Source organism: Anser brachyrhynchus, assembly GCF_964034855.1.
Source record: "Anser brachyrhynchus genome assembly, chromosome: 2".
NCBI classification, from domain to species: domain Eukaryota; kingdom Metazoa; phylum Chordata; class Aves; order Anseriformes; family Anatidae; genus Anser; species Anser brachyrhynchus.
Window position 1 is genome coordinate 82,166,353 of NC_137695.1, and position 15,590 is coordinate 82,181,942.

A 15,590-nucleotide genomic window follows, 5' to 3' on the forward strand; every position below is an offset into this window, starting at 1 on the left:
GAAAAGAAATAAAATAGTGTATAAATGTCTGTCTGAAGTTGTGCTTGCTTACACCAAAGAACAATATCAAGTGTACCAAGCCAGACTAAGGGTTTTTCTTGCCTTGAATCCTCTCCCCGAAGGGGTTAAATGTGGATACCTAAGGAAGAGCGTATGGGTAGGGCAAGCAAGCAGTGATGTTCTTCCAGCCTCCTGTGATTTGCGGTTGTGAGACTTCCTGAACCAGAGATGAAGTTTTTGTATAATTATACAATGCTATGAAAAAGTTCCAACTGTAAAGCAATATCTTACATTAACATACTATAACATTAATTAATTATCCCTGCAATTCTCCCATACTTGCCAGGAGAGAGCTGCCTAAGCTGTTTTATCTCCCTGGTGGTGGTAATTGATTACCACATAATAGGCTAAGAAATACCAAAACAAGAAGAAAATATGCAGGAAATGTGCAGGTGGGAAATTTTAGCCATCATCTGTAGCTGGGCAGATAATAGTTTATTTCCATGCAGACTAGAAGCTGTGAGTAGTCTTAACTTGTCTGCAATATTCATACATCTTTTGCATAAACTTAGAACAGTTTTGCAGCTGACCTGATTTGTGGGTACTTGGAGAATGCAAAATTGTGGTATTATGTGGTCTTTGTGTGAAGCTGGAGGAAGTGCAGAGCTTCACTTGGTGGCTTATGTTCACGAGATCCTCAGACTTATGCTGGAAGGATCAAGGTGCATGTTCTCATCCAGCATGCAGCCAAGGGAGAGTTTAATACTAACATTGCCTGCCATGCAGCTATAATAGACAGTTCATCTTGAGGGGCTGCAGAAATTATTTCTGAATAGCTTACGGGTTATTTTTGAAACTCAATCCATTTAATTTCTTTAATGGCATAGGCAGCAATTGACATTGTGGAACATTGTGGACTTTGCAATACAGTACGCACTAGCTTTTAGTATATTAAATAGCTCATTTGAACTCTGTCTTAAGAATGGAATCCATTTGCATCTTTCATTTGGTGCTCATTACATAAGAAACAAGCATAAACCATGACCTTAGTTCTTGGTCCTAGTGGAAAGCATACTGAATAAATCTCTCTCTTCATTGCGGTCCTTGGCAATAACAGATTTAATTTAGTGAATTTAATGTTGAAGTTTATTCCTGTGTGTGTCATAACAAAGCCTGTACATTCTTCTAAGTCTTAAACCTCCACTAGAAAGAAAGAATATCCTAGATTAAAATACCTGATCCAAAGTATAGGAACCTCTCTGTCTGTTGTGTAGGTTATACACTAGTTCCAGTTAATGCTACAGGGAGAAATAACATGTTCGGATGAATTGTGGTGAAGTAATAGAGACTTCAGCTAGGAAATTCCATGTTTTCATCTCCTCAGTGCTTTGTTAAATGCCAGTTGCTTTTCCAGTGTTTGTTAAAATTTCAGGAATTTGTTGCTCCAGAGCAAATCTGTAGACAAACCACTAGTCCCACTTGAATGGAAATGGCTTAAGGAATCAGCATGAAATTTAAGACTCAATTTGCTATTTGGAGTTCAAGTTAAAAACAATAACAGAACCAATCAAAAAAAAAAAAACAACAAAAAAACACTCACACCCAAAACAAAAATAATACCTTCTAGTTTAAGAATAACTTCAATCACAACAAGAATCTATAGAAACCTTCCTATATGAGTGTTTCCCCTGTGGTTGCTGTATCTAGAAAATATTTGATTTTTTTTTCACTTTTGTGCACCATCTGAGCTGCACTGAGAAATCTGAACAGCTCAGGACTTTCCTTGGAGCATTCCTAGCTGAGCACTGTATGAGCAGCAACATGACTGAGGAGCTGAATCCAGGCTGAATCCAAGCTGCTGTTGCAGCATCACTGGAATTCAGTAGCACCAAGGCTTCACTTTAGGCCTATTAAAAAAATACCGGGAAAACTTTGTTCTCCACTTCCGTCTTTGCCTCACACCCCTTAACTTTTCTCCTGTTTTTCTTCTTTTCTGTTTTTTCTTGTTTGTTCTTTCTTTTAAAACTCTTCAGAAATATTGAAATATATTTAAAGTTCTTGGAAATCATTTCTTCAGCACCATCAATGAATAAATTGATCAAATCTCTTTGGTTTTAGGCTCAAAATGAGAAGAATCTCTGTATGCCAGAAAGGTTTTCTTTGGCCCCTCTTCAGAGATGGTTGGCAAAGGTGAAAACAAAATGAATCATCTACTGTGTAAGTACTTGCTCAGCAACTGATTTAAAGGAATTTTACATCAGTGTTAGATAAACCTCTTACAGTCTAGGAATTTGTTGTTAGTAAAATTTATATAAAAAAAAATAACGTACATGACAATGCTTTAGCAAATTTTATCCAGTAGCTCTGCACTCTCCCCTTTTCTTGGAAATGGAAAGCAACCAGAAGTCATCAGTTGTGAAGTTGTTCATGTTTCACTTTCCAGCCTCCTTTCTATTAGGTCCTTGACTTGTAGTTGCCTTCAAATGTCTTTGGGCTATCTTCTCTCCTCACTCTCCACTTACTTGTTTTTTTTAAGGTCATTTGCGGAGTAAAGGATATAGGGTCTCCCATCTGCCACACAACATGTCAGGCTGCCATACAGCTTAACTAGCTTTTCTTATACAAGGTTTTTCTCACCAAGATTAAATGAAATTTCTTCCAGTAAAAGGATGACTCGCTTCAGTGATTGATAGGAATATGAACAGGAGATTTGAAAGCATCAGAACAGAAATCTCTCTACTACATCAGGCATGTTCTGCTTTTTACAAAATTAGCTCATCCAGGTCTAGCAGAGATCAACATTGTTGGCAACTCAAAAGATAGAGTATGAAAAAAGAAATTATTTGTGGTGTTATTCACAGCTACCTGTGCAAAAGTATCTAATGCCATTTTTCACTTAAAAGAAAAACAACACTGAAATTCGTAATCTGACTTCAGTGAAGAAATTTTAATGTGTTCTACTGTTAAAATATAGGATCGAAAAATAACAGCTACGTAAGTGGAAAATGGCTACCATTTACTTTGCATCTTCTAAGTACCACCTGTTAGTTCTTTAATTTATTTTTCTTTAATTCCCAACAATTCAACACATCTCCGTGTCCAATTTTTGTTCACTGATCTAGCAGCAGTATTTTTAATAGGAATATGTGTATTACTTATGTTAACAATGGAAGGTTAAGGGGTGTTGCTTAGTTTAAGTAATAGTTGCATTGTGATTTGCTTTTGTTATCCTCCCTCCTCCTTCTTACCTTGTGCTTTAGCCAAAGTAGTACTTCTTAAGAAAATCTCCACTTCTTGCCAACATGTTGGGCTGAACTGCAATGCAGATCTATAGTAACTTTAGCAGAAATTATGTTAAGAGGTGCAACTCCACCAATCACACAGCCCAACAGTAAGCATGTTTTCTGTCTGTCAATCTTTCTTTTCTACTGATTTCTGGGGAATCCAGAATTTCATGCAGAGACCAAAGGGATCATGCCTTTGCTGAATAAAGAGAGAAGAGGTTCAAAGACAAAGGTCCCCAGGACAATCTGTTGATCCTTTATAAATGTGAATATAAGCATCCTCTTGGTGTCCCCCCCCCCCCCCCCCCCCTTTTTTTTGTGTTCCCCTCTAGGTCCTTATGTTTTCTAGAAAGAGATGTAGAACTATGTTCTCAAGTAGTAACATTCCCAGACATGTAGATCTTGAACCCCTTTTCCTGTTCACCATTTATTCCTTTTCTGCTTAAAACACCTGTGCTCCCCTCTCCGATGCATATTTATATTTAGGAGGTTACTTTTCATTGTGCCTTATATATAGCTATTTGTCTCTGAATGGATGCTAACAAATATATGTAATAAAACACACATTTTTGTTGTTATTTTCTTTTGCTAATTTTTATTATGTGAGCCTTTAGATGGACATAATTTTCTTTGAAGATCTATTCAAGGTGTCCTTCTCAAGATCTTTTGGACCTTAATTTTGAAAATATTCTGGTGATGGAAGTTAGAATTTGCAATGTTTGCAGATGAGGGATAGCCAAGGGATTTCTGGTGCTTTATGCTTAAGGATGAATTGCGAGGACTAATTAAACAGCAAAATTTCTGATTAAAAAGGGACTCTGATTAAGCAGAGATTTACTAAGGGTGCAATTCTGAGCCTCAGATAAATTTTATTCTCTGAAACTGTTTTGATATAATTGATATAATGTAACAGGGGAGGCTCCTAATGACACAAACCTAGATAAATATATCACTGAAACAAAAACATCAAAATTTCAGGTTAGTATAAAATGCCACCCAAACATGCTTTCCAAAGACATTCTAGTTCTCTTTTGGAAACCTTACAGGCATTTGTTTCCCCTTGGGACTTCTAGAATTTCCCTGTTTAGACTGAAGGCTCTCTGAAGCCGAGGCTGTTTTGATAAACTGTGTGTACAGCACCTTACACAATGGACCTCTGATCACAGCCTGCATCTCCGCAATATGGCAATGCAAATAAATATATGAACAACTGTCCTTGAATGGTAAGGAAAATAAAAACTGGGTCCTCTGGAGAGCTGACACATACATGGTAACCAGTACTCTAACATAATAATGTTGTATTTATTGAAATTCAGGATTTAGTAGATGTGATTCCATCTTTCTTGGAATAGAAGAAATACCCTCCCATGTAGTCCCATATCCATGTGCTCAATTTCTTGCTTGTTTGCCTTTTATCCTGTTTTGCCTGACACTAGGGGAGACTGTTTTACTAACGTTTGTAGCCATCACTTTGATCTGTAACAGGAAAGCTCAAGATTGGCTTCTCTGCCCATAGGGAAACAGATGAGATCAGAATATGCCAGTTTTAAAAACCTCATTAGATTGGCTCTAGAAGAAATAGTTCTTGCTCTCCAGTTAATTGCAAATTACATCTTTATTTTTAACAAAAACACTATGTTTTCTACACATGATTATTCATTTGTGAAGGCTGGAGGCTGATTTCCATTTATTCCTGACTCTCATGAGGTTACTTGTTCCTTGTAAATAAAAGAAAGATGATCATTTCCAAAGTTCCTCATTTTTTTCTGTCTTTTTTTTTCTCCTTTTTTTTTTTTCTTGCTTGTTTACTAATGTTCCTTTTTCCTAGAATGTGTTAGCAAAATTGTCATTGTTGACAAGTACCTCCATAAATCTATGTAGTTACAGAGCAGGGTAATACAATATCAGATTGGGTGTGGATAACAAAGGGTTCCCTTCAATTAAACAAGGACTTTGTAATTGCTCTGGTGATCATGACTAAGCTGATTTCAGACCAACTGCCCTTTGTGCTACCAGAGGAGGAAGGGGAATTTTTTCAAGGATCTTCTGGAGAAGCAATAAAATGAACACCAGAGGGACAGATAAAAACTACGCTTCTACTTCTGTTAGTGCCTCCTGCTGTGGTGCTGTGGATTGTGGTGACCATGGAGAGAAGCCCTGGTGAATGTGCTCAGCACTTTGTCTTCAGCCCTTGGAGCAAAGCATGCACCACCTGCTCTGGGATTTTGTAATCACACAGAAAGGGCTCAAGTGTGTCTCTGGTAATTACTGAATCTGCTGGTGGGTGAAGAAGGTCCAGATAAAAGCCTAGATGCACAAAAAGGCAAGGCTTTTTGGTGATATCTGCAAGTGGTTCCTGATAATGTAGTGCATCTTAAGAAAAAGAAAGCTGTACAACCTGCTATAAAGGACTAACTTTTGCATATTAATGTGCAGTGGCTTAGCTGTATCCCCTACCCAGCCAGCCGTGCTTGGTTAGACCTGCAGAGTTTTTCCCTGTTTCTGCTTGTTGACACTAGAAATGGAGGGAAAAGTCTGCCCGTGTTCCTCCCACATCATGCAGTGACTATTCAAGGGAGCCTGGAGTTTTGCAAGGTAGGTGTGAATGGCTAGACAGGGCTCTTCCTCATTGCCAGTTTTCTTCCAGATATTACTTTCTTGCTGTTCCATGTGAAATGGGAAGTTTTCAGGAGAACAGAAAATTCTAGGGGCTATAAGGGCTCAGCAGGTGCTGGAAAGAGTTTTACAGGGAAACTCCTTTAAAGTTGAAAACAAATTTTCTTTGACCTTTTCTATGCCCTGTTTGTGCTTGTTTGCCACCAGTGTTCGTGTTGGTGCAATTTGGGGCTGGGGGGTATAGGAGTGGTCATAGAAAAATAATTAAGTTGGAGTATTTGTGGCAAGGCTTTTCATTAGCATCAGAGAAGTGGCTGGTTGTAAGAGGACCTTAAGGCATCGTGAAAGCAAAACAAAACAGTTAAGTTGTGTCCAGTCAGAACAACTCCAGTTGTGAATTTAGCTTGTTACAATCCTTACAAAGCATTCAGTCATTATTAACAAGATGATGTAATAGATAATTTTAAGTGAATAAATTTGAGAACTCTGGAGTGAGTGGTTGCCAACAATAGTAACTTTTCTTCCCTATACTCCTTTTATCACGTTATCTTATTGTGCATTGGCTAGCTACTGAAACAGTCTGATTATGTTAGAGGAGAAATTGTTTATCCAATCACAGGGGAAAAGAAGGAAGTTATCCCTAGGCCTTCTTGTGTTCTGCTGAGTATATTATGAAAATGGTTGAGGTGCTGTAAAATGGTACCTTTCAGTCTTTTTTCTCCCAAAACATTTGTCAAGCATTTAAGTTTATATTGTGTTGGGAAATATACTGCAGAATGTACCTACGTGATTTACTCTGAATAAGAAAAGTGTCATTTTTCAATGGAAGAAAGCTGTACACTTGCTGGCAAACTTTGTCTTGAACAAGCACTGGGAAACGGCAACGATTCAATAGTATTTCCCCAAAATTCTCTTCATAAGTGGTAAATTCATATATTTCTACAGTTGTTTCCAGGCCGATATAGTTTCTTTCAAGAACAAAGTTGTTTTTGAAGGTATTTTTTACAGAATCTATTTCAAAACTCTATATGTTCTACTTCTAGAATCCAGAAAACAAATAACTAGCTGTTGAGGAGTATGTCTGGCAGGTACCAGCGAGTTAGAAGGTAATGTGACATTCACATGAACTTCCTGTAGATAATTCAGCTTTATAGCAAATCCTATAATTCTCTGCTGTTATCCACCTCAAATATTGCGATTATTGCAAATATGACTTGGATATTTCATGAGGCATTAATCATCTTTATCAGATATTTGGCATCAGAATTTATTTTGTAATGTTGTTTACTTTGTTACTCAGAGATGAGTTATTACAGAACACTGATGTTGGCCCTGGGAAAAGGCTAAAAGTAGGGAAAAGGTTTTATCCTTTACATTAAGAAGCAATTGAAAAATGCTTATGTGGCTAGGTGAGCACCTTCAGAGGCAGCTATGCCTGTTCATTGCTATCAGGCAGTGAATAACGGTTCCATGGTCTTCTGCTTAGTTGGGGTTTCCATCCAATTCTGCTTTTCTAGGCCTACCAAGGGAAACACATCTGCAAGACATGACTTCAACGGGAAAAGCAAGCCCAGCAGGTGACCTTTCTTAAAAAGAAACACAATAACAAAGTCAACAACTCATTATTTGTGTTTATTTATTTATGTATTTATTTATTTTCATTTTTTTGCATCTCGTGGTGTGTGTATATGTTCCTATGAAAGGTGTTGAATCAAAAACCAGGGAATCCAAGTCCTGCACTTCACTGGAGGCATACACATTACAAATCTCAGTAGAAGATGTCTCCTCCCTAGTTGCACCCGTAAGGCTGCTTGATTGAATTTAATGATGTTGTCCATGGCTGGCAAATAGTTGCCAAAAACATCTGATAGGCTCTTCTGGAACTGTGCTTTGTAAGGCTGGCTTTCTGTAACTAATGTTGGGTTAGGCTACTATATAGCTTCTGTATAAGATGGTATCTCAAAGACTAATTTACCAAGGTAAAAACAACTTAATTCTCTGCTCTTGAAATGGACAATTTATTCAGCATGGGAGAGCTGTTCAGATTTCTCCCCAGATATCCTGATTTAAACCTGCAGTTCAGCATGCTACTTATTGAGTAATATCTCTGGCCACATGGGGGTGGGGTGACCTCTGAGTTTTGCTGTGATGGGGTAGATGGGCATATTACAGCCTGGTTATGTTTAACAGTGTTTTTAATGTCGTGGTCATGGCTGAGATGTCCTGCGGTGAACTGAACTCTGGGAAAGAGTTGTTTTTCCTCCACAGCTGTGTAGTCCTTGGACAATGTATGGAAGCCATAAGCTAGACAGTGAAGTAGAATTAAACCTTCTTTACTGACATTTCTTCAGACTGTGCTACCCCTGCCCCAAGGCTGCTATGAATGGACCTCTGCAAAAAATAATTCCCCAACAGTTCCCATACAAGCTGAAAATAAAAGGAGCTGTTGCTCCAGTCCTGTGGAGATAAGTTACTCTCCGATATGACTGGCTAGCATGCCAAAGTGTGTTAAAGTTGACTTGTGGTTATGACTGTTGTTAAACTGTGAATACAATTCTTTTTTTTTTTTAAATCAATTTTATCTGATCTTATTGATATTTCAGAGCTTAGGAGCAGGCACAGAGAAGTGAGAAGCATGTGATCTACAGTACTGAGTATTTTATCACCTTAAAGTAAAGGTAATGGTTTTCTGTAGATCTTTTTGGCTTCAGATTCAGATGTCTTCCCATTAAAGAGCTCTCTATTTCTCAGTTCCCTTCGCTTCTTGGCTCCTTTTTAAAATAAAGGCAATGGCACGCATAAGCAGCTCATCACTGAAGGATCCTATTGACTGCTGTAACAACTCTGTATTATTAAGAAAATGAGACCAGCCTTGATAATTAGCCTTGGGAAATACACAGGAAGCAGAAAGAGAAAGGCAAAGGCTGGTCGCTGCTGGTCTTTCTTGCATGGCGTGAGCTGGTTCTGCAAATCTGAATCCATCTTATATGTAAAATGCATCCATATGCAAGTGAATCTTGCATTATTCACTTGATAGTGGAGCTCAGATCTTAGTGGGTTCAAATTTTAGCTAATTCTTATAGAAATCATCTTATTCAGGGTTTGTAGAAGTGAAGAGATGAGGAGAAGGTTCTTTTTAAAGAGTGTTGTTTTATATTAAAGCACAAAACTTCTGCAGTACCAGGAAAGATCCTTCTGAATGATGAGATGGAGTCTGGGGTCGAAGGAAATCTCCTGTCTATTATCTTTGGTACTGCCATTTTTTTTGCTTTAGTGTAGGAGTGTGTCTTTCAGAATAATTTAGTTGAAATGAGAACTATTGAAAAATCATTATGATTTTAGAATGTTGGCTGCATTAATCTCTGTTTTAGAGGACTGGGAGACTAAGCCAGCAATCTGGGAATAATTTACTGTAGGAAACAGCATAGTTCTTTTGACTATACATGCTTAGTGTCCTGCATTCAGGTATGATGAAGTAATTTCTAATGCCCACAAATAGAGGTACTTGTCTAAAGAAGGACAAACCTTTGCAAGAAACCTTCATATCAAAGAGACTCAGATCATGTAGAAATGAGTTCAAAGGAGCAGATATGGAAATAGAGTGTGGAGTCTGTCTACAAGACGGAAATAACGAAGATTCCCTATAAATTTATCTGTATAATAAAATACTTAGGACTATGGTGAAAAGTGTTAGAGAGGATGATATTGGTGTCGTTTTCTTGTTTATAAGAGGAGAGCGGAAGACTGAAAGAGAGCAGAGGGAGAACAAGTGGGTGTGGTGGTAACAGAGAGAACAAGTGGGTGTGGTGGTATATATCATCATTAGATAAACGGTCCTTTTCATTCTTTTTCTTGCTGTTCCTCCATTTCCAAATCACGTTGCATTTTCATGAAACATTGTTTTGCTTTTTCAGGCTTCTTCTTACCACCTCTCTCTTTAGCTTATCAAATGTTTGCAAGAGTTCCCCAGGCAATATTGCTGAAATGTCAGCCCTCCTAAGAAACTCCTGTCGGTGATTATCACAAGCCAACTATGAAAATTCAAACCTTGCAAGGTGGATAACCATTCCAGGGAAAACCTTGAAAAAATCCAAACTTAAACTGGCAATTCCTGTCCCTAACAGTGTACAGACTTAGGCACAATGTTGCTATAAGCTAGATCTACAACTGTCCATTTCCTAGTCAGCTCCTTGTAAAATAACCCATCTACATGAAAACATTAATTTCTGCATCTGGGCTCTCTTCTGGAGGTGTTAAGAGAGGATTTAGTAGGAGTGGTTTGCAAATCAGATTTTGAAGACTTATTAAGCAGGAAATATTGAGCAAAGCTTGCTGAATTGGACCAACCCAGAATTCACAGACTACTGCATATAGAAAGGCTAGAAGGGAACTTTGGTTTTCTCGTCTAACCTCCAGCACAAAATAAAGTGTCACCTAAGGTTTCCTGATTCGTGGTTGAACATAGCCTTTTAAACTAAAGCAATGCTTAGCTACAGAGTCATGTATAAAATCTGAATTTGATCTTCCATCCTATTCTCTAACTCATCGAGCCGTAGGCACCAGAAGTCTTAAAAGGGTACAAGGTATCTTGGCATCTGTGTGCTCACACAGTTGTATTGCAGCCACTGGAACATGATTGCATCTAACCCAACCCATTCAGCTCTCCTGAAGGACATGAGCAGCAGACCCCCCAAAAGGGCTTTGTACCTGTAGATTTTATTAGAAAAGAGTTGCCTAAAGAGAATTAAGATTCATGTGTACTTTTATCCCAGGGTTCAGCACTTTGTGTCACTTAATGGTATAATCATTTGCTAAATTTTTATTGCTATTTTTAATCATTGAAATAAGGCATTGCCCATAAGTAAAATTTTCCAATAAAATTATTTTTTCTTTTTGAAATCTTCCAGTTGGAAGGTTGAAATTGGATGCATCAAAAGGAATGAACATAGGTTGTTATAATAAAAATGAATGACAATTCAGGCCAGTTTTGGTGGTTTTTTTTGTTTGTTTGTTTTTTAATATTTTAGCTGGAAACTTCGCTTTCCAGCTGGCTGTGTTCAACAGCTATGTGTTGTAGGAATCAAGTATTGTGACAAATTAAATTCTGTGAATATGTTACCCATTTCTGACTGAAAGAAAATACCAGGTATTTTATAGGGCTGAAAGTGTGAAGTTTCCTTATAATAGCAGTATATACAGGAGAGAACCAAAAAAAAAAAAAAGGGCAAAATAAAAGAAATTTCTTCCCCGTTTAAATAGAAAATTCCCCATGTAATCTCAGAAGACGGTAGAGCATAGGTAAATTTGCCAGATTCTTATGTCATCTTGGAAAAGTTCGTGTTCCCATTCTCTGGTTTCTGAATTAGAAAACTTTCAGATACACTGTTCCACATGCACAGAAACATCTTATTTTAATGTGTTTATTACAAACTGTGATTTGTTTTTCCTGCTTCTTGCCTTATTGGATTCATTGCTCTTTAGTAATCTGATCTCCCTGCACAGAAATGTTTGATGATTGATTCTGTATTGGGACACTTAAATAGTTATGGAGATATGAGACTTGCCAGAAAAAGGCAGGTATTGCCAAAAGGTGTTTCTCCTCTTTGAGTCAGGATCAAACTAATAATTCAACAAATCAATTTATTATTCTCTCCTTGGAAGTAAAAGAAGTCTATGTTTAAATCTGGGTAGATACAGTGGAGTGCCCTTCAGGTGTGAATGACTTAGCTCTCAGAGTTTCAAAGGACTCTAGACATCTTGCATGACAAAATGCTGACAGAGGCATTATCACACCAGAATTGGGGCTAACAAGATGGTTATGCATGAAAGACCTGTGAAAGTTATTGCTTCTCTCCTCCTTTCCTCCAGACTCCTTCATACAGCAACTGAAGATCACCTGCACAACTCTGTGACTGTTTTTTTGTTTGTTTGTTTTGATTTGTTTTATTTTTATGCTGGGTGGAAAAGTAAAAGGAGGAAGAAACTCTTTTGCCTGCTGAGGGCAAATGAGTTGTTATTCTTCGTTTCTGCCTGTTGCTGATTTTTGGTTTCAAAATCCCTCTTGCAAAATTGTGGTGTCTGGCTCCTGCTTTTAAGCTCATGCTGAGCCTAAGTGTCCCTTCAAATATATTCTACCTAGTGAAAGCTAACTATCAAAGAGCAAAGCCATAGTAGAACTGGATGGTTTGCATTTGTTTTGAAGTTTTTTCATCTTGAGGTCTTGAGTGGCCATTGCTAGCCAGAGGTTTTCTTTGTTTTGTTTTATGTTTCTAATCCTATATTAAGATACACCTTGGTATGTTACTTAAGTTGTCTTATCCTGATTGCAGGTTAATTATGTCTGGGGGTTATGGAATCTGTTGCCCAACAGTACTTCAAACTGTTGACATTTAAAAGCAGATTGAATAAATTAAAATGCTTGCTACAGCTATTAACTGAATTCTGTCCTTAATTATACTGAGGCATTATTACAAAATTATTTGCCAAAAATTAAGGAAGTTCCTGCTCCCCAGAGCTCTTTTACTAAAAAGTAGCCACACGGAGAACCAGATACAGAGGGAGGTCTGGTGGGCTGCACTGGAGTTAGAAGGTTGTGATGGTAGCTCTTGTTACCAACAGGGTGCATGTTTGCTTAAAGCACTTACACATATGAAGATGTAGGACATCTTCGTATCATTACATATTCACCAGCAACTAGAAAGATCAGCATGACTGTGGCCAGAGTATTCACATTCACACATTCATTCTTTCCCTCCTACTTTAAGGAACAGCAAATGACACGATCAAATGACTTTCCACTAAACTCTGTGGTAACAGCTGAAGACCTGCTTGCTTCTTTGAAGTGGTCCTGAGTATGTGCAAGTGGCCAGCAAGATATTTCACTCCCATGGACTGCTTGGTTATCCTCCCTAATCTTTCTGCAGGAACCCCTTTCACTCTTTCCTTGAGACATTGGTGTTTGTTGGCTTTGTGCAAGTGGAAATATGATTTGGAAACTGGCACAGCATGATTAGTTATTCAATGGTTTCTCTTTCCTGCAAACTCTTTCTTTCCTGAAGGATGTATCTAAACAGATTGTGACCTATTGGCCAAACAAGTGTTTACCTGTGCAGCAGAGAGCTTTGTCATTGTCTACACCAATGAGCAGCTACACTGTAGAGGGAGGGCATGTACAGCTGCCAGGTAGCACTGCTTCATATCATTGGGCTATTTATGTTGCACCGGCCTGTTAAAGTGACAGCCATGGCTAACTTTGCCCCTCTAGCAATCTGACTAGCACATTCAAGGGCATTTATTTTGTGCTTTTAGCTTAAAGCACGTTCTCAAATCTCTAGGACTTTCAGCAGACCGTCTAAAAGGTCTAGGGTTTCTTATCATACAGCCTTTACAAAACACAGTGTAGTCAAATAACAAGTTCACAACACATCCACGGTGAAAATGGCATGTGCAGAGTGAATACAAAATGAACATTGACCTGGACTATATATAATCTCTTCTACTTTTGCAATGGTTTGTATAGAATACAGACAGAATTATTTCCTACCCCGCTGTTATAGAGGTAGCATGATAACATGAGAACATGTATAATGTATACATATCAGCTTTTGTGAAAGAGTCAGGATGAAGCACGCTGGAAAAAGAAAGGTCTATGTTTTATTTCCATTCTGGTGAGAGTCTCTGTTCTGTGAGAATAAATGGCACCATGAACACAGAGGTGCACAAAACTCCTAATCTTGTTTTTTAGTAGAACTGCATAAGAAAAAGCAGTTAGCACAGAGCTCACTAAAAGTCGTGAGAGATGTGAGCAGTGGCAGAAGTTTAGTGTAACAGCACTGAAGAAGCATTTTCAAAGACAGAAAAAAAAACAACCCTAGCATAGTGTTCAGAATAGGCTGTAAGTAGTTAGTGGAGAGAAATAAAAATCCAACAGCAGGTTAATATCCACAACTCCTGGTGCAGTCAAGTGCATTCATCGTGCTGAGCACCTTTAATAAGTTAACATTTATTTAAGGATTTTTAGACACCTATAGATTTTAAGTTTACGTCTCTGTATTTATGGAAATGCATGCAAAATACAGCTCTCCAGCAGACGATTGAGATAAAAGACAGATTACAATTGCCTACTGTGAGAGGCAGAAATGGTTCAGAGCTCTGTTTTTGGCTGTTACTGAACAGGATTATAATTCCATCATCTAGTTCTAGTAGAGATAAAATATTCCCAATATTTTAATAAACTGGCCTTAGGCTTTGCCCTGTACATGTTCAATAACATGATCTATGCAGATATAACAGTTTAGCATAAAAAACATGGAAAAAAATACACTTTTGCAAAATACTGTTTCATTGTACTGTATGATGCTGAAGACTGACCTGATTTCTGCCAAGGAAAGATTTTGCATAGCACGTTTCAATCCTTCGAGCCACTAAAGTTTTCAAGTGTGGTACACCAGAGCTGTCAGAGGTAATAGGGAAATATTAAAAAAAACAAACTATCGATGGCTAGTTTTAGTGAATTCCTGACCAGGAGTGCTTGCTGAGGACAACACCTCATATTCAGTTGTGATAAAGTGAGGTATCCAGTCCATGTAATTTAATCCTTTCAATCTAACCCTTTCTGCCTCTTCTCCAAAGTGTCTCTGAATATGCCAAAAATATTTAATAGCAGAATGATGTCTAGTTCTCTGTCTTCAGAACAATACCCTGCTAACAAATATGGCTTCAGGCACTGCCCAGCTACCATTTAGATAAATTTTGATAAATTTCAGGATAGGTAAATAACCAGAATTGTTCATTTTTACAGGAAACAAATTTTCCCTGTACAGGGTATCAAAAGGAAGAAATGATTAAAAAGAAAGGGTCTATCTAGGAATTCATGAGAGGACAATATATGTTAGACAAAAGACTGGGAAGGAGCAAGTGAATGGAGTGGGATTAAAGGGCATGAAGGGGAAAGGGCTGCGGAAAGAAAAGGAAGAAACAGGAAAAAAAATGAGAAGTACAAGGACACACAGAAGTTCTTCCATAATTTTGATTCTTGAAAAAACCTTTCTGGTGCTGACCATCAGCTAGATTTTTTGATATACTGATTTTCTGAGAAATATATTTTGTTTTATATGCAGTCCTATTAGAAGTTGGTTCTGGCACTTTTAGCTGACTTTTTCTTTGTAACTTGGGTGGAACCATTAGTTAAACCCTTATGACTCTCAGGGCAAGCCCAGCACAGAAAATCAGTAATAAAGTCTAACACACACAGAGAAAGGATTAGATTGGCACATCCACAGCTTTTTCCCTCTGTTACTGTTAATGGTTTTACCCTAACAAATTATGATGCTTCTTTTTTTTTTTTCATATCAACAGTAGCCAAGAAACAGTAACCCTGGTAACTTCATCTAACTCAATATTTTGCTATTTTTTTCTAACTTAAAAAAAAAAAAAAACACTCAACAACATGTTGAAACATGGAAAGGGTGACTGTACAACAGAGCCTAAGGCTAGCCTTTGTGGGCAAGTGTTAGCTTAATCACAGTGAGACAGATTAGGAGAGAAAAAAAAAATCTAATTGGACATGTTTTATTCAGTAATTTTGTTTTGTTTTTAGAAAAGGGTTTCAGGCAAAAAGATAATGACAGCAATTTATTCAGTTCATCCAATGAAATCTTGCAGATGGTATTAATAGACTGAAGCGATGTT

General features: G+C 37.7%; 2 long non-coding RNA genes across 5 annotated transcripts in view; both read left to right on the plus strand.

Annotated features, from left to right (window-relative positions):
- The window catches only part of LOC308190643, a 105,826-nt gene that overhangs the window by 37,684 nt on the left and 52,552 nt on the right, over positions 1-15,590 (plus strand). For all 4 annotated transcript variants that reach the window (XR_013947424.1, XR_013947425.1, XR_013947426.1 and 1 more), the window contains one exon: positions 2,119-2,217. This is a non-coding gene — a long non-coding RNA (uncharacterized lncRNA). The remainder of the gene's footprint in view (positions 1-2,118; positions 2,218-15,590) is intronic.
- LOC308190644 lies at positions 4,337-12,849 on the plus strand. The gene is made up of 5 exons (XR_013947432.1): positions 4,337-5,879; positions 6,944-7,006; positions 7,418-7,477; positions 8,504-8,578; positions 11,769-12,849. It is a non-coding gene; the product is annotated as an uncharacterized lncRNA (long non-coding RNA).